Below are 20,993 nucleotides of genomic sequence, written 5' to 3' on the forward strand. Positions count from 1 at the left end.
TATATGTGCTGCCGAAGCGAGCACAAGACCTGTTTTTTAATAAAACGTTTTCCTCATTTCCCACGTGGTGTCCCAGGGGCCCTTTCAGCAGCTGAAAAGGACACCGAGTGAGTGGGGACTTTTTAATTTTTCAGCACTTCTGTAGAGCCTCTTCAAAGTTCCACTTTTATCTGATTTTTTACATACTGGATTTCCACTTAAAATTCCAGTTGGGAAGAAAAGAATTAGGGACAGGATGGATTCTACTGCTGTTAAAGGAATAAATGTATAAATATACTCCAAATAAATGGAGGTGTTTTTTTTTTTTAAATCACACTTTTGAATGTCTCACTAGACACTGTGATCTTTAACCTCCTGCCTAAATTGAATGCCTTAAAGTGGACATTACTGAGAAGTGATCTTTGAGATACTGGATACCTTAAAAGGGAGGTAGGTTGGCTTCCAGAGGGAGGGAACTAATACAGAAGGAAGATACCAGCACCCAATTTTTCATCATATTGAATCTCAACAATAATTAAAGTCTGCTCCTAAAATATCAAGGTTCTGAATGAAAAATATACCTGATGTGCCTGCCTTTGGTTGTTTTAAGTAAACTGGCTATTTCAGCCACTCGTTGGGTATGATGTCATAAGGCTTTTGTGGACAAATTATTTGCTTTGGAAAACCAAGGAAAATTTATCTCTAGTAGAAAAACCCCAGCAAGAAGGGTAAAAAGAGAAACTAGCACATCCTATTTGCAATTATATTGCATCATATTTAGGGAAACACCACCCAATAGAAATGCTACGTGAGCCACACAGATCGTTCTGATAGCAACATTTAAAAAGGCAAAAATAAACAGGCCATGTTATTATAATATAAGATAATAAAACAAGATATTTAAACATGTTTTAAGTTTAAAACAAGGTATTCAAAATATTATTCTAATATACAATTAAATAACAATTATGAATGACATTTTACATATCATAAATACTAAACTAGACATTAAATTTTATGATCCATATTTGACTCCATGAAATTTATCATTGCAAACATAGATTCACTTCTCAAGGTCACAGGAGCCACTTGAAATGTTAAAATGTTTGTAACTATTTCTTGAGTGAAAATGATCAAGGAATGGGGAGTTCTAGCTAATTAAATATTTTGATACCAAAGGACATCTATAATTTTCATGCTTAAAAATATTTTACATTTTCTGAGCTCATTTTTATGCCTTGATCTAGCCAAAATATTAGGAATTTCGAGGTCACAATTTCACTCAAATATTTTCTTGGTAAAGATTGTAGCTGGAAATGCAGGAGATATAAAAGATTCAAAAGAATGAAACTTGAAACTAGAAAATGATGCAGATATTTTTATCTGCATCATTTACTCTTCTTAACTGGTTTATCTTTTCCCCTTTTCTCCAAAAACAAATAATGGCTGAATCGTTCTACCCAATGGAGGTGTATGATATTTTGAGGATTCTATTTTAAGAGACTTGCTCCAGACTTTGCTCTAAATCCATATAGTCATCCAGTTTCTTTTTCTATTAAGTTTGGTTTTTAGAGCAATTTTAGGTTTTTAGAAAAATGAGAAAAGTATAGATATCATATATATCATATATATATATATATATATATATATATATATATATATATATATATATCATGTATCTCCCCTGTGACCACACATATATAACCTCCCCCATCCTCCACCAGAGTGGTACATTTGCCACAACTGATGAACCGACACTGATCCTACACTGATATACATCATAATCACCTCCAGTCCCAGTTTACATTATGGTTTACTGTTAGTGTTGTATTTTCTGATGGTTTAGACAAATGTTTAATAGGATGCATCCATTATTATGGTATCAAACAGAGTATTTTTACTGCCCTAAAATCCCTTGTGCTCTAATTATTCATTCTTCCTCTTCCTCAACCCCTGGCAACCACTGCTATTTTATTGTCTCCATAGTTTTACTTTTTCCAGAATGTCACATAGTTGGAACCATGTAGTATGTAGCTTTTTTAGATTGGTTTTGATCACTTAGTAATGTGCATTTATGGTGCTTCCATCTCTTTTCAAGACTTGATTACTCATTTCTTTTTAGCAATGAATAATATTCCTTTGTCTGGATACATTACACTTTATTTGCATGTTCACTTTCTGCAGGACATCTTAGCTTCTTCCAAGTTTTAGCAGTTACAAATAAAGCCACTATAAATATCCGTGTGCAGGTTTCTGTATGGACATAAATTTTCCATTCCTTTGAGTAAATACAAAGAAGAATATTTGTTTGATCATATAAGAATATCTTTAATTTTGTAAGAAAATGCCAAACCATCTTCCAAAGTGGCTCTACCATTCTACATTCCCACTAGTAATAAATAAGGATTTCTGTTGCTCTACATCCTTGCTAACATTTGATGTATTCAGTGTTCTGGATTTTAGCTATTCTGTTAAGTATGTAGTAATATCTCATTGCTGTTTTAATTTGCATTTGCTTGATGACATTTGATGTGGAACATCTTTTCATATCCTTATTTTTCATCTGTTTATCTTCTTTGGGTTGCACCTATAAGGTCTTTGGCCCTTTTTTTACCCAGGTTGTAGTCCTCTAATTTTTAATGTACTATTATCTAGCACTTTCCATGATGGGTATTATTTCACAGACAAAAAAGCTAAACAGAAGCTAAACATGAGTTCAATTTGGTAGATGGGAGTTATTGTACTATTCCATCTACTTCTGTGTATTACTGAAATTCTCCACAGGTTGCTTCTCTGGGCAAAAAGTCATTAACAAAGCTGATACTTGAGCCCATTCTGTCTGATCTCCTCTTTACACTACAAACTTCTTTGTACTGTTAACAAATGTAAAAAGTAAGCCACACTTTCCTTTCCAGAATTTGTGATTCTTTAGGTTGTCCCTTCAGTTATGTAAGTTCTTGCACAGCATGTATTTTTCCCTCTGTGTGCAATGACAGCAGTTAACTTTGTTTATAGGTAAAATAATATATGCAAAATCAATATTTAATAAGAATAGCTAACATTTAGACCTTTCTTACTATATGCCAAGCATCGTTTAAATGTTTATCTGGAATAACTTATGCAATATTTGCAGAAACCTACAAGTAAGGTAACATTATCTTCACTGTGCAGATGAGGTGCAGAAAGAATAAAACCCTGTCCAGCTTCATATTGCAGGCTAGCATTTCATGGATCCAGGGTTCAACAAGGACAATTTAATGTAGGTTTTGCACTCTATCTGAAGCATTATGGAGCACTGACTTGCCACATGAGCTCTGTGATAGCAAAACCATTCTCTAGGTTATCTGAAGGCCTAACTGGAGAGAAACATGGAACCTGTTCAAAATGAACAATTCAAAGACCAATGCAATTAAATAGAATATTCTTGAAACAATAATGAATAAGGGTTGATGATTATAAGCTGAAAAAGATTTTAAAGGAAAGCTTGTTATAAAGTTCAGGCTGGAGCTGAGCCTGAAGTATGAATGACATTTGATTGTAGGAAGGGACAGAGATGAGATTCCAAAGAAAAGTGAAAATTAATAAAAGTGTAGAAATATGTGCTTTTTATGGGAAGTAGGGGAGAACAGCTGACTAGAACAGAGGTTCAACTTGGGAAAATAGTCATTTTAAATCAAAAGTCTGGTTTTCCACAGAGTCTGGTCTTCCTATGGGTAGAGGGGCAGAATCCACCGTGGTTTCCTTACATTTTGTTTCTACCTTAGAACACTGAAACTCAGCTTTCAGCAAACAGCAATTGCCTTTGAGCATTTGTATGTTCTCGCGCTCTTGAACAACTGCTTTCTGATCTCACAAGATGTTTGCTATCTTCTTCATTTCTCAAGACAGTTGCACTCTGTCAAACTTTACTGTGGTTATTTCACCCCTGAAGTAACACACAACAACAACAAATTCTATTGCTGATCAGTATAAGCAAATAGCTCCTAGAAACGCCTGGAATCTGTGAATGAAACACTTGTTAGCTTAAAGCCTGGACCACACCTAGACTTTCTTTATATAAGGCTTGCTTTTGGCCATTGTATTGAAGAACATGAATACTAAGGAACCTGCTATTTACTAGAGAAGATACTCATTCAGACCTAACTAATGCAGTGTATATTCTGTGGTTTAAAATTGTAGAAAAAGGAAAGATACAGAATGTTGTGAGTGTTCAGAGCAAGACTGGTCTGTTTGGTATAAATTAAGATGGGAGTTATGTTTATAAAGGTAAGTTGCACAAAATTTGGAGCTAATTACTTATAAGGGTTAGTTAGGCAGCAAGTCGTTCCCTAGGAATTTAAACATGATCCAGGTTGCATTTTAGTAAATTTTACTTTGTGCCAGTGGAAAATAATAATAATGATAATAATTGAATGGTGAGGAAGAAACATTAAGTAATTGGGATAGTTTATCCCAATAATGATCGAAATTTATCATGTCTTTGCATATAAAATTATCTGTGTGATGCTGCATAGACTTGAAAGTTGAGCACAGGGGAACTGGTTCGTTTAAGTACTCAAAGTCAATGGTTCAAGTTCAGGCTTAACAAGTTTAATATTTGCAATAGTAATTTTGTCATGCTTTTGTGTAAGAGAAACGTTGGAGTAATTATCTCAATTATCACGTTTATTTTGTCTCTGGAGTTTACCATATGTCATGATATAGGTATTTGACTGGCAGGTGGTGGACCAGACTGCCATAATTTCAAGGGATCATATAATACTTCAAAATCTACAAGGTTTATGATTATTGCTATCCAGTACATTGAATTGTCCTTTAATTTGGGGAAGACATATGCCCTATGACATAATTTATTTTTCTCAAGTCAGTCTGATGAACAAAATGATATGTATTTGCAAAGCTGTTTCAGATTTAAGAAACATTCCATATACTTGGGCCAGTGATCTGACACAACTTTTTGGTGAGCAGTATTAATGAGTTTCATCGTGTAACATTGAGTGATGCCATTCTGGCATACTTTCATTATAAGTACAATCAAAAACAAGGAAAAACACTTACTGTAATATTTTTAATATGTTAACATATTTCCCTTTACATAAGTTTACCATTGTAAAGACATCTATGACAAGCCTGTATCAACAGATTATCTGACTTTAGTGAGTAAATATATCTTACTGTGAAGAAGGAATTCACACATATGGAACAATGAAGACACTAAATCCTATTTTGGAATCAAGATTTAGGCAGAGCATGAGTTTCAGCAAGCACTTTTCAGATGGTTTGGGTTATCAAGGTAGACTATATAGAAGGAGTGATCTTGAGAAAATTCTCAGAAGTTGAAAACGTGGTAGGGAAAGGAAAGGAAGAGCCAAATGAGGTCAAGGAGTAAGGATGGATAAGAAAGCATGCAACGGAAACTAAGTTGTCAGCACCAGGTGCCCCACAACCTCAAGTCTTCAATGTAGATATTATGATTTTGAGCTTTGTTGGATTAAGTAAACTGTCAAAAGTTATATGGCTCGTCAATGATTAAGGCAGGAACTGAGGTAGGACCACAAAGCTCTTTTTACTACTCATTACACTAAGGTGCAAAGAGGAAAGTTAGTTCGGGTGAGTATGAATACAGTGTACTTTCAAGCTCACATAGCACTATGTCTCAAAGTTATTTAAACAAACCAACTTATTATTGATGGTTGCAGTAGGAATTCAGTAAACTTGTGCCCGCTTTATAACAAAATACATAAATATAGAGATAGATGATAGATTGAGATATGAATTTAGTATGATAAAAATAACAATCATTGCATATATCAACTTTATAAATATGTACACAGAGAAAACAATAAAGGACATAACTAAAACCACTGTGCCATAAATTTTTAGCCTAAGAAAAGCAAGTAGCGAGACAATAACTATATACTGGTGAAAGAATTTTATGAAGAAGAAAAGTTCTTTATGATCAGAAGTTATAATCATAAGATTATGAAACTAACAAGAGCAAGAAACAAACAAGAAAACAAATGCCTCCTTGTAGTAAGATGGCTCTAATATATTGTTATATAAAATGACTGAACTTGATTTTCAGATTCTTAGAGGACCTTTTCTAGGGATTCTATACACTAAGGCCAATTCATTTGACTATTTTTTAATTAAATTTTTTTAATGTTTATTTTATTTTTGAGAGATAGAGCACAAGTTAGGGAGGGAGGGAGGGAGGGAGGGAGAGAGAGAAAGAGAGAGAGAGAGAATCCAAAGCAGGCTCCAGGCTCTGAGCTATCAGCACAGTGTCTGATATAGGGTTGAACTCACAAACCATGAGATCATGACCTGAGCCAAAGTCAGACACTTAACCAACAGAGCCACTCAGGCACTCCTCTTTGACTAACTCTTAAAGGGCATTCATTATTATCCTTGGAGGTGACTTTGAATATTGAAAATATTCAGAGGAGATGAACTGGATATAGATAAAACAACATGATTAATATTTTATTTCTCAAGAATTAACAAATTTGTGAAGAGTAAAGAACAAGGATCAAAGCAAGTATTATCAGTCTTGTACATAAAACACATGATTAATAATTTTAAGTAGCAAAGTTAAATAAAGGATATTTATACTCACAAATAACTAAAGTACCATTAGCTCAAGTAATTCATATACATATTTCCTGGTGCAGTCTTGTTGGTGGTGATGGTGCCAGTTTCAATGGTAAATATGAGATCCTAAGGCATGGTTCAGTGGTAAACATGAGATGCTAAGGCATGAGATCCTAAGACATTTCTTTTTCTCTTGAAGGGAGATGTAAGGGAATCAAGCCACATGCTAGAGTGGTGGTAGGTTAAGAGTTGTTAGAGAAAAATTTGCTCAAAGAGAAATTACCATCCTAGCAATAGCTGAAAGATTTTGAAGAACACATATATCCAATGTTAAAATTTTAAAGTAGATTTTAAATGCAGCCCAATTTCAGTCAAACACACTACACACTACTCACTCCTTGCTGAGTTGGTGTTTTTGAGGTGCTTTTGGATCAATGGTCCAAACTTGGTCTGGGCGCTGGAAGTAAAACTCAAATGTGAATGGCAGGTCAGCAAAAAGAGTTAAATGAAAATCAGGGAATGCAAGTCTCTGGGGTTTTCTGGAAAGCCACTAGCTATGGAAAGAGGGTTAAAGAAAATTATATGCAAATCTTAAAGCCAGTTTTTAAGCTATTATATACTTATATTTGAATTGAGAAAAACATAAATATACACACACATCTGTCTATATATCTATCTTGAGTAATTCAAGAAGAAGCTTATTCCAGATATTGTAAAAAAAGAGTAACGGCCCTTTTCTTAAATTATTCAGGCAAATATGATTATAATCAACATTTGCATTTGCTCTAAGGAACTAGCATCAGTTACATGAACTTTTCATGTGTACTGTTCAACTTAATCTTCATTCTCACCTTGTGAGTGAGATTTTACCATCTCTCTGTTTCTTTTGAAGAAGGGAAGCTCAGAATGGCCAAGTGTCATGAGTAATATATATGGTAAATTTGGGAGTCAAAGTTAGATCCTCATATTAAAATCTGCTTTTTTTTGCACCCATATCACTGCCTCTCCTGATGTTCGGCTTGACTTCCCTTCGCTTTATGCTATGTTAAACAAGCTCTGATCAACCTTACAGAAAATTACATAGTAACCACCCTGTCATCCACTTCCAGGTCTCTGTTATTTCCTGGTTGCAGTCCATCTGTCATCTGGCTACCTAGGAATCCCTGAACAATACTCTAACTCAAGCTTACCTTTTCCCAAAATCAGTGTGCTTGATTTTCCTATCCAGGCATTTTGTTTCTGAAAGTAAACCTGCTCACACTGAGAGCTTACTGTCTACTTGTTGAATTTTGAATTAACCTCCAATAAGTTATCTTCTGCATTAATGGGGGGGTAATAAACTAAGTAAGTGGTGATGAAGTCATTCCAAAACCTACCTCCCATATAATATGTATTTTTTATATATAATTGACATTGTCCTTCAGATGTGTTTGTTTGTTTGTTTGTTTGTTTAACCTAAGGGACTGATACATCTAACAAGTGTAGTTTTCCTTCAAGTCCTAAAAAAACTATACACATAGAGAAATCCAACAAATGACAGTGTCTCTTTACCTAGGGCACCTCTGGATGGCCAACAAGTACATCTTCCTTGAATTATTAAAGCAAATGAATCTAAAACAAAAAAAAACAATGCATTCAAACTGCAATGACAGGTATATTAAGTGTGACCTTTAGATGATCCACTCTTTTCCATTTTAATTTTTATTTATTTTTTTTATTTTTTAACGTTTATTTATTTTTGAGACAGAGAGAGACAGAGCATGAACGGGGGAGGGTCAGAGAGGGGGAGAAACAGAATCTGAAACAGGCTCCAGGCTCTGAGCTATCAGCACAGAGCCCGATGTGGGGCTCGAACTCACGGACCACGAGATCATGACCTGAGCCGAGGTCGGCCGCTTAACCGACTGAGCCACACAGGCGCCCCCTCTTTTCCATTTCAAATGAAAAAAAAAAAAAAAACATTAGGTGACTTTCCAAATTTACTTGGAAAATTTACATATATTATTAATATCACAGGTAATAGAGTAAATATAAGGTAGATTTTCATAAAACCCCAAGGACATGACATGTTTTGAAATTAGCTTTTAGTATATATGATGTTCTAATATTTGGAAGATAGTAAAATAGAGCCTAGTTAAATGTGTAGCAACAAGCCACATGTCTGTTTTATGCAGAAATCATCATAACCCAGTTTTTCTCAGTAGAAGTCCAAATTAGTAGAGGAAAGAATTCTAGAACATTTTATATATGTGACCTTTAGTAAACATGTTTCATGAAATTTGATTTCCACAAATTAATTTGAAAGGGCTTATTTGGAACATGTTGTTGAAGCGGGAAAAATAACTTGCCAGGCTACAGAAAAAGACTAGAGGGCAATGAATAAATCAATCACCATGATAAAATGTCAAAGAATATGAGGCGGAATCAGTACTGCTGGGTTTGCTATGAAGTCAGGTGTTATTTAACATCTTCATTAAAGCCTTAGAAAAGAGAACTGATTGACACTGGGAATTGGAGTTGGTTCTTCTGCACAAAACTATTTAGATAACACAAATGCTAGTGTTGAATTATGGTGCACCCATTTATTTTCAAGGAATATTGGCACACCTGTTTCATCTGACATTATCCAAAAGTAGCTGGATTTAAATTCAGGTTATCACAATTTCCATTATGATATTGTAGGGGAAGCACAATTTTACCTCTTCCCTCTTTGCAGTTTTCATTTGGGTCTGAGAATTAAACTGACATAAGACAGATAAACAGAAAATATACACATTCCTATACGATGTTCATGACACAGGAGCCCTCATAAAGAAAGGAGGACCCCAGGAATGGTGAAACCTATAGGCTTTTTCATTAGATTGAAGAGAGACAGGCAATTATGGAAAAATAACTGAACTATGTGGGGGCATTAACAGAAAATAAGAATCATTTCACAAAGGTCTGTTTGTACAGAATTCTCTCGGTCTTAACTGCTCATACTTGATGATAAGAATGTTACTTTCCTTCTGCTATAGGAAGGATGTTTTTCACATAGGAATTTCATCTGCTTTTAAGAAAAAGAAGGAAGGTCAGAGTGTTTTTCTTGCATTTGCTGTTTTTTAAGTGCCTTTAACTCGAAACAGTTAGTATTCTAGAGTGGCAGATGTGGGAATGGCATGTTCTACTACCCTTTAATATCAAAATTACCATCTGTTTGAACTTCCCAAAGTTATCGAAAATGATTCTATGTGAGGTGTCCACCATATGCCAAATATATCTTATTTGATGGTGGAAAAGAGAACAGTGCTGTGCCTGCCTATTTGTCTCATTCAAATTTCCATATACACTCCATATGTTTGCCATGCATATAACCTATCCTGATCCAAACCCAAGGATAGCAAAATGGTGACATTTAACAAAATAATTGGAAACAGATATCCTCGTGTATTTTAAAACAATAGAACCTACAGAAACAAAGGATGAATTCAGCTAAATAATTCCGTATGATAGATGTATATTTAATGTCTACCAAATACCAAATACCTGCCCCAGTATCCGGCACCAAGAATGGGAAGAAATATGACTATTATTGCCTTAGGTGAAAATGACTTCAGACCAATAAGAAAAGAAAAATGCTGAGAAAATCGAAGGGGCTACAATTGCTCTCTGGACATTTTTGCTTACTCCTTCAAATTAATCACTCCTTAGGTTCCATAGGATCCTTTTGGAAAAATGGACCGGCTTGCCAGACTGTTCTTTCTGTTCTTTAAAAAGGTATTTTCCTTAAGTGCTGCTTTAGACCTGTTTACTATTCTCAGGAATTTGCACTCCAGCCAGGAAGGGAACTAACTTTCAAATGAAAATGAACTAAATTATCTAATTGGGGTTTGGCCAAACTCCTCAGTTTTTGGTCTCAATTAAGCTCAAAGAAAAAAATATATACATAAACTTACAACAAGTCCAAAGTACTACATAGGTATGCATATTGCTCAGAACATCAACCATCAAGTTAAGTAGCTGATCTTTAAGGGAAGAGATGTTAAATGGAAGTGACTTGTTCTTCATTCTGGAGGGCACTCAGCTCTTCACCATCATTTAAAGAAAAAAAAAAGACAATTATGAGTCAGACTAAGATTTTGGTATAGTTTCTACATCTATATAATTATGTTTGTACATCTAATTGCCGAATGCATCCTTTGTGATCAAATCAAACACAGTTATTCAAAAAGAAGTGTTGCCTTTGAAACAAACAATATTTTCATAAAATTAAAATAGCTATTTTTTAAAGTGTATTTTGAGAGTGGGTGGGGTGAAGGGAGAGAGAGAAAAAGAGAGAGAGAAATAGAGAGAGAATCCCAAGTAGGCTCCATGTTGTCAGTGCAGAGCCCCACGTGGGGCTCCATCTCACTCACAGTTCATGAGATCATGACCTGAGCTGAAATTAATAGTCAGATGCTTAGCCAACTGAGCTACCCAGGCACTCCAATTTTTTTCTCATTATATGAATGATACATGTTAATCATAATAAAAGTTCAAAACAATGCAGAAAATTAAGGAAGAAAGTAAAACTTCACTGGAAATTTCAGTGATCGAGGTAAACATGGGTATCATTTATCCGCTACTCATTCTTTAATGCGTATGTATATGCACCAGTACATAGTCAAATGTATAACTTCACATGAATAAGGTCACATTACTCATGATCTTTTTATTTCAAGCACTACAATGTTTATTAGTTTTTATTTATTAATTCTTACGTCTCTCTTCCTTCTGCCCTATCTCTTGAACTTCCACATTCACAACTTCCACATACTCAGAAATAAAACATAATTTTCCATGACAATCTTGTTAGTATTATTCATAACATGTTATAATGCTATTTTTTGGCTCAAACATGATTCTAGAAATCTCTTTCAGTTAACTGCTAAAGTTCTAACTCACTAGTTTTAATGATTATGTGGTAATTCATGGTTGGCTCTAGCACAATTTATTGTTTCCCTTGTTGATGTTTAACATTCAGGTTTTTAGAGTTCTCCCCCCTTCGACAATGCTATGGTCTACATGCTTATTACATTCTTTTTTTTTCCTATGGAATTCCCCAAAGTAAAAACTATTCTAATAGTTATGCCCATAATGTAATACAGAGTTTTAAAAATATACTTAATGTGAATTTTACTAGCACTGAATGAAAATATAGTTTTTTTCTCTCTAGTCTCCAGAAACAATGAACCTATTACTGCTTTTATTATTATTTTTGGCCAATAAGATAATGTAGTGGCATCTGACTTTTAATTCAGTTTGCATTTCCCTAGCTTCTAGACAATTTGCACAGCTTTTAGTGGTTATTTTTCTCTTTACGTAGTGACTGCCTGTTTATATCTTTTCTGCCTATTTTTCTATTGTGCTTTTTTGGTCTTTTTTTTCCTAATGAATTTCCCAATCTCTTTATTAAACTTACAATCATTCACTAATTATTGGCCATATGCATTGCCAATATTTAATTGCAATATATTATTTATATTTTATTTTCAGAATAGATTAAGTTATATTAAAATTTAAATGTTTATAGTCACATATTATTAGCTTTTTTAAGCATTGCTGTTCTCTGATAGAAATAGGAGTCCTAGCCACAAATTAATCCTCCATATTAATCGAGAAGTTATGGAGAAATTAATAATATTGAAAAAGCATTAGCTGGCTTATATGCATATAATTTAGTATAAAAGCAACTACAAAGTCTGGACAGAATTTCACAAAAGATTATACAGAAAAGTTGAAGAGGAAAAAATTAAAAAAAAAAACTTTGATGTACTTTGCAATTGCCTTAATGTTTAGCTTGGAATTTTTTATTAGATCTTTTATATTCTTAAGGAAATCTTCAAATAGGGAAGATAAGTAGGCAGCAGCTCCACTTCTCACCATTTTACCCTAAGAGTTTTGAACTTCTTTTCTGAAAAACTGATTGTTTGATACAATAAATTATCCATCCTTCTCTATCATTCATTCACCCCTAAACCATTGCTTATATGAACATGACTGTATTAAGTAATACGATAACTGCTATTCATTGGTCTCATTTCCTGCTGTGCAACATAAGAAGATAGATACTTTAACAAATATCATCACAGTAAGTTTAAAGGAGCAACTATTATTTGTGAAACAATTATTCCAAATTAAAAAATAATAATTTTCAGTTGATCATAATGAGACATGGTTGTTTGAAAGTTTTTCTGTAATAAGCAAACGTGTGATTTTAATGTAGTCATAGTCACAAATTACCCTCTTAAACATAGACAAGGGATTTGCACATTTAAGGAATTATGAATTATTGAAAAGTGCTCAGGGCTAAATTGGCTAAGAGTGCATGTTAATTGAGCAATCAGGGTCTTCGTACACAAAATAGCTCACAGCCAAAAGTGAATGGTTTTCAAAAGTGAAATTGAAGAGAGTCAGTTGAATTGCAGACCATTGTACATCTTCTGCCAACACATTCTTTTCATGACTAAGAACATTATGTTGGGAAATGAATGAGTTGCTTCAGGACAATATTAGAAACTGTTTCAACATTAAGACTGTAGGTCACAAGATGAACACGATGGGTTTCTTTTTCTGTGATTAAAATTGATCATAAAGTAATTCATCTTATAGGGTTTAAAGCTATTGCAAAAAGTTTTAGTGATTTTGGTCATGAAAGATCATGACTATAAGTCGTATTTCAAATTAACTGTAGCCTATATAATTTAGAATCTTTAGCACTATGAATACTTACAGGCGTAGAAGAAGTACCTAATTAACAATGCAGTGATTTAATATTTTAAATACTCTCTTTAATAGCAGTTTAAATGTGATATACATTCTTGTTGGAGTAGATTGCCAGGAAATAGTGAGGTGGGACTATAACAATGAGATATATTTAGAAAGACATAGAGAAAGCTGAAATGAAGCAGTCATTAGGATAACTTTGTTCCTGAATAGTCTAGGTACCAGGCCAAGCTTGGTCAGTATTATCTATGAGGGCACTAAAAAGTGCACGTGTGCATGTGTATGTGTGTGTATGAGAGACGAAGAGAGAAAATGAGAGAGAGAGAGAGATCAACGAGGCTAAAACGGGGGCATTTGGCTATCACTAGGCTAATCCATCACCATAGTGTCAAAGTAATACTGGGTCAGGAGGGAAAACGAATTAATTGAGGTAAGAAGGTTGGAAGCCAGGAAACTAGATCAACCAGTGGGTCAAATTAGGGGAATTAAAGAGAAGAATTATGAAACAAGCCAAAGATAGTGTGAGTGATAGACATGAAAATTGGCAAAATAATTATTCCAATGCCATCCATCATTGGGAATCACTTTTGTGAGTCACAGTTTCTAAAAGTGACTTCATGACCCTAGGACTACTTGACCTATATAATTACACAAACCTTTTTATGGATAGGCACTTTATAAGGCTTATGAATGGCAAGCCCACTGCTTTGCCACAGTTGTCTCCCTTTGACACCTAAGTCTGCATTGTTAAATTTTTACATTAAAATGGGAAGCCCTGATGTCTTCATTAAATCTGAGATGAATCGTTATGTGTACAGCTTGAAGCTATAAATAAATAATATAAATTTGGCCATTATTTTTTAAATTTAATTTATGTAATAAAAACCAACTTTGTAATGAAAGTTGCCTTTTACTAGGAACCCTTCATGTTTTAGGAATTTTATATGCTTTTCTGTCTTCTCATAGAAAAACAAATTAAAAGGGGAGAGAACTAAAGTTTTAGTAGGTGGAATCACTTATCTAGAGTCATATTTGAAAATGGCTGTTCCAGGATTCATTCCCAGGTCTGTGTGTCTCCAAAGCATAGACTCTTGATTACTTATTTTGTCCTGTGATATCACATGATCAGCTGAGGTGTACATTAAAAGTACAGATTCAGAAAAGGTTGGTATAAATCCTCAGAGAAAAATTCAGAGCAAGCAACTAGGGATATGAGAAATGATTCCCAAACTTCTGATTTTTTTTTTTTTTTTTTTTTTTGGTGAAGAACAAAATATCCCAATAAAGAAGATCATCAAATAATGCCCTTTGTTGGGGCTGTGTCAGAGAGTAGCCCCAGGCAGAATTGCCTTCATTATTGTTTTCTTCTTTATTACTGTCTTTGTGTGGCCTTTAAAGCTATTAGACTAACCTTGTATTCAGATATATTATTCCAAGCAGAAAATGAGGGTATCTAATTTATCCCAGTTTACCTGGGACTGTCTCCTTTTGCCTGAGACTTTCTGTTTTAACATTGAGATTCCCATGTTCCTGGAACACCCTAAGAAACCAGAATGATTGGCTACCCTATTTGAGGTATAATATAAGGAGAGATAGTGTGGGGATAAATCAACTTCCAAATGAAAACATCTTAAGAACATTGAAGTTCACATGGTTCAAACTGTGGTAGTTTACAAATAAGATGTAATAACTTTGATTCAGCTTATTTTACAATGAAGTAAACAAATAGATGCATTGGATACAGAATATTTCATTTCTGGATTACCAAAAATCTACAGTTCTCAATCTCTTGTTGATATTAAGAAGCAAAATTCTCAGAACATAAACTTATACTTGGAAGATAGAGTTTTGTTCCAAAGTAACTGAAATTTCAAGTTTTTCCCCACTTTAGTATTTCTATAACTTCCTTAAAATACAAATATTTCTAAAACATAATAGTATGAGTCCAGTGTTTTAGTGTGTGTGTGTGTGTGTGTGTGTGTGTGTGTGTGCGCGCGCGCATAGCTATTGGATTGCTTTCTCCATGGCAAAACAAAACAAAACACAATAGTGTTTTTAGAATTCAGGGAGTATATAGAGAAAAGGGGGAGAAGAAAGAGAAACATGATCAAAATGGTCATTGCAAATCTTTGATAAAATTTGAAGGAATGTTTCAGGAGAAAATTATGCCTCATTATTAGACATGAACACATTCATAAATCTTGATTTTTTTTCAGAATTTAAAGGTCTAGAGAAGCAGGAAGAAGTCTTTGGGGGCTAATTTAAAGTCATGAGGATAAGATGAGAGCCCATTGTCTGAAAGTCTCTGTTTTATCCTGTTTTAACATTTTCCCTTTGTATTTTTCAGATCAGAGCAACATTAAATGATTTACTGTTTCTGTCAAAACCCCTCTAATCCGAGTAAGCAGTTACAGAGGGTAGAGCTGAGATGCAGGCTGCAGTTAACTGTGGTACTTGCCTAGTAAGCAGAGACACCAGTTGATATTTAGTAAATACCCCCCTGTAGGGTTTGTGTATCTTTTTAATAGGCAAGAGATTTGTAATATTCTTTTGAGATTTTTATTTCTCTCAAGCCATTCAGTTTCTGAGAGTGGTAATCTTTGGGTGATTTTCTTTAGTTCTACATAATTTTATTATCAGTAGTTTGAGATATTTGGTTACTTCTTTTAAAATATATCTCTTTATGTGCATATTATTAACAAATAATTGCTGTATATGTCTTAAACAAAAAGGAAACTCAGGAAAACAGAAGGTAAAATAACTTTATTTCTTACACCAAGGAAAATGACCCCCCCCCCATCAAATACAATTGCTTATTTAGCTGAGTGGCCTGCTTTCTTCATTTAACAATATATTATGAACTTTTTCTGGGGTTAATTACATATATACATACACACACATATACACATATTCATATATGTGGGAGAGTGAAGGAACTGGGTACATATAATATGAACATGTGGTAGCAATAAAGCACCATCTTGCGGCTTATGGTCTTGAATTTGAAGTGAGACCAATCAAGGTGTTTTGTTTTTGTTTTTTCTTCCTCTGCACATGTATCTATCTTGGTACAAGAATGGAGTAAAAACCTCCTGGATTTAATAAAAAATGTGGTTTTGGCAAGAAAGTTGAATTTGTTGCGAGGGGAAAAATGTTCAAGGTACAGGTAATGGAGTGATTAATATGAATTATAATGGATTTTGAGCTAATAAAAGATGAAATTGAGGACATCAAGGACATGAGGGACTATAAAAATCATTCAGATGGAGTCATGGGTTGTTGATATCAGGATCCTAAAGGTAGAAGGTAAAAATAAGAGTGACACTAGTGACAGAATAGAAAGTATAAAATTAAGGTGACAAATCAATGTTTAGTATTGATAATGCCAAGTGCAGGGCTATATCTGAAGCAGCGTGGATGATATGATTATTGAAGATTAGTTCAAGGATCAGAGAAGTGTAAGCATAGGAAGGATCATCTATGTGTGAATTAGTGTTTTGGGAAAGAGAAAGGAGGAAACAAGAATGACCTGAAAACAGAAGTCTTTAAATTTCCTAATTGGGACAGTAGAAAAAAAAACAAAAAAAGACAATGTAAGACTCAATTTCTAGGATAGATTATAGAACGGGTCAGAACAATCAGAGGGAGCAAGGCAAAAATAAATCTTTTCAAAAAAATTGGACCTAAAATAAGAGAAAAGGCACCAAAGGTCAAAGCAAGGCAAGGATGAAGTCTATTTGAAGAGTGAGTCCCTTAATCTGCAATATGGACCTCTTTAAAATCAGTCTAGCCGTTTAAGGGCATGAACTGTGGAGGCAGACTTTCTGGGTCAGAACACCATTTTCCACATGCACAACCAAGGGCAAAGTTATTTAATTTTTGACTATAAGTTCAGTTCCCTTGTTTATAAAATGTGAAACATAAAAGTATCTACTTCATAGGCTAATTTATTAAGGAGATTTAATTAGTTAATTTGTAAAATCCCTAGTCAAGAACATGGCATATATGTGCTGCATAAATATTGCTAAATAAGTTAAGTAAATAAATAATTAACACGTTTATTGCTGGCCAAGAGCAGAAACTATTTCAGAGCTTAGGCTTATTTTGAAGTTCAAAGCACTCTAAATATGAGCTTTCACACAGGCTTAAGTCTTGTGTTTAAGTTGTATTTTATATGTTTTTTGTAATGTTTATTTTTGAGAGACAGAGACAGAGCGCTAGCAGGGTAGAGGTAGAGGGGGAGACACAGAATTGGAAGCAGGCTCCAGGCTCTGAGCTGTCAGCACAGAGCCTAAAGCAGGGCTTGAACGCAGGAGCTGTGAGATCATGACCTGAGCTGAAGTTGGCACCTTAACTGACTGAACCACCCAGGAGCCCCTTTAAGTTGTATTTTACTATCACCAGAACGAGTTCATTGGTTTAAACAACTTTTGATAAAAAAGAAGAGTTTGTAGATATTTAATGTTACTCCAAAATCATTTATGTGATTATGAGCTCCTTCTGGCTTTCAGGCAGCAGTGAAGTGAAATAAGGATATAAAATATTTAATAAAGAGACTCCTTAGAAGAACTCAAGAGGCTAAGAAAAATCAGGGAAAAAGAATTCTTGCTTTGAGCTTAGGGGAGTTGAGGTGGTAAAAGGCAACTCCGTTTACCTATACTCATACTTTTACCTTCATTTAAAACTCTAGACAAGTCATGAATTTGGAGTCTGTGGGGCTGTGCATTAAGTGAAAAGATAAATAGATGTTGTGTCCATGCATAAAGAACTTGGATTATTTGAATAAGAAGGGAGTAATGTAATGTTAATTGTATTAAGAAAGGCAAAATTTAAAGCTGAAACTATTAATTATTAGATGAAGGCATGCTGTGTAAGTGGACAGTAAATGAATAGACTGCAAAATTTTCAATAAGGGAGGAAGAGTAAGTGTCCATTTTAGCACAGGAATTTGTCTGATTACAAGCCTAACCAACCATATCAGAGTAACACCCATGCTTGGAATGAAAGATAACTATGTCAAATTAAACTCTACACAAAAGTCACCGAGAGGGCCTCAAGTACTGCTTTCAAATAGTCTGCATTTCTTGAATTTATATTCTCATTATTGTTGCAAACCTCTTTCTGACCTCATTATTCAGCTCCCAGGCTTGCTATCTGATTCAATGCATATTTATATTCCTTGGTTCAAACTAACTTTATGTCCAAAGTTTAAATTTGTCTTGGAGAAAATATTGCCCCAACCCAGAGGCTGTAACATTTTCTTTCTATACTTTAGGCGTAGGCAGGGAGGTGTCATTTTTGCTATGGTTCACATTTTCTACCCCTTGATATTCAAAGGATTTTGATAAGCTTGACCTGTGCTGCACTATGACCCAGGCTGGAAAGAAATATGTTAATAGGACAGACTGATGCAGAGGAGAAATCAGATGGAGTCCTAATAGTAAAATGAGTAAAAATGGAGTCAGTTCTGAGAAATCATTCCTTTACTTCACACCATTTCCCAAAACCATTTACATGTGGCCTATAGACCTAGAGGTAAAAGAATTACCAATTTTAGAAGGAAAAAAAAAGGGAGGATGTTTCATGATCTTGGGAATTGGCACATAATAGGACACAAATTCAGTAGCCATAAAGGAACAGATGGATAAATCAGAGTTAATTCATTCTTGTACTCATTAAAATTATATCTTTAAGGGAGAGAAAAGGAAAACAATATAATAGAAGATACTTACAATACATATTTCTGTAAAGACTCATATACATAATATGAGTTCTACTCTTCTTACTCAGTAAAACAAAGATTAAACAAAATATGGGTGAAAACATTAAAAATTACCTCAGGATATCTAACTAAAATAAAATGAAAAAGAGAGACAGTTCTAAGTGTCAGCAAGGATAAGGATTTTAGAGCAACTAGAACTTTCCTCTGCTGAGGGAGTATAAATTGATACATGCACTTTGGAAAATCATTGAGTAGTATCTGTCCAAGCCAACTATCCTGCCTACTCTAGTTCTAGGCATGATCCTTACCAAAACACATATATGTGTTTACCAGAAAAACCCTCTGTATTACTTATAACTATCAAAGTACCCATCAACAACAAAATGGATAGATATATGGTGGTACAGTCACAAAGAAATACTGCACAAAAACAAAAATGAATAAATTTTATCAAGAAACAACACCATAATTACATTTCACAAAAGCTGAGCAAAGAAGACAGAAACAAAAGAGTTGATGTATCATGATATAATTTATAGCATGTTCAAAGGCAAGCAAAAGTAATTTCAATGAATCAGAGTAGTAGTTTCCTTTGGTGAGAGAGACTGGAGGCTTCTGGGAAGCTGATAGTATTCCTTTGATCTCTAATCTGGGGGTTGATGACATGGGCCATTCACTTAAAGGAAATTAACTAAGATTTACACTTATGATTTATGCATTTTTCTGTGTGTATACTGTATTTTAGTGAAAAAAATCACTCTGTAGAGTATAAATCATGAGTTATAATTACTCAAAAGAATGTTTTTAAATCCTGGCCTTCATCTTAACATAGTTGTGTAGATAGTTAGGTAAACTTCCCATATATTACCTTCTTCATCTCTAACAAGAGGTTAGCGATTTGTGTGTGGAGGAGTGGTGGTGGTGGTGGTGAGGAAAGTGCAATTACTTCCTGTGACATATATTTAATTCTCAAGCATAATTTTGAACATATAGAATATCTCACTTATTTCATTCTGAGTTCTGTTTCAACAGCTCAGTGGCTTTTTCTTTAATTATTATTTTAAAAATTTCAGCAAAGCCCTACGTGTACTTTTAATAAATAAGTCTTAAGATTTTTATTATTTTTAATTTTCAAAGATTTTTTTATTAAATGATTTTTAAATTACAGAAAAGATGCAAGAATAAGAATAGTACAAAGAACACTGATATCCTTTACCCAGTTTCATGTATTCTTAACATTTTGCCCCATTTGCTCTACCATTTCTCTTTTATTCTTCAACTCTCTCATTCAGTCTTTCTGATTCCCTGCATGCTGTGTGTGTGTGTGTGTGTGTGTGTGTGTGTGTGTGTGTGTGTTTGCATGTGTTTACTTAACCTTTTGAGAGTCACTTGCATCTATCACGATCCTTTACCAATAAACACCTTCATGGACATTTCTTATAAGTAAGAATATTCTCTTATGTTAACACAGTGCAGTTATCCCTCAGTAAACTTAAGATTGATGCAATACTTTTATCCAGTTTATCATTCTAATTTATTTTTTTAATTAAAAGTTTCTTTATAATGTTTCTTAATCCTTAGTACAGGAGCCAGTCAAAGGTGAAATACTGAATTAATTGTCCCTCTCTTTAGGCTTTTTCAGTGTAGACAACTAACATTGAAAACTAACGCTATTTTTTGTCTTTATGACATTGACAGTTTTTGCAGGATATAGTAGTTTATTATTATTATTATTACTACTACTACTACTACTATTTGAATGCTCCTCATTTTAGTTTTATTTGATGTTTCCTCACAATTACATTTAAGTTGTGAATTCCCAGCTATAATAGCACCTCAGTGACAGTGTATCTTTCTTGGGGTATTTCTTTTAAGAGCACATGAGGAATATCTGTCCCTCACTGGAGATGTTAATTTTGATCACCTGGAAAAATTGTTGCATGCTTCTCAACTG

Source organism: Lynx canadensis, chromosome A3, assembly GCF_007474595.2.
Source record: "Lynx canadensis isolate LIC74 chromosome A3, mLynCan4.pri.v2, whole genome shotgun sequence".
In the NCBI taxonomy this organism is placed as follows: domain Eukaryota; kingdom Metazoa; phylum Chordata; class Mammalia; order Carnivora; family Felidae; genus Lynx; species Lynx canadensis.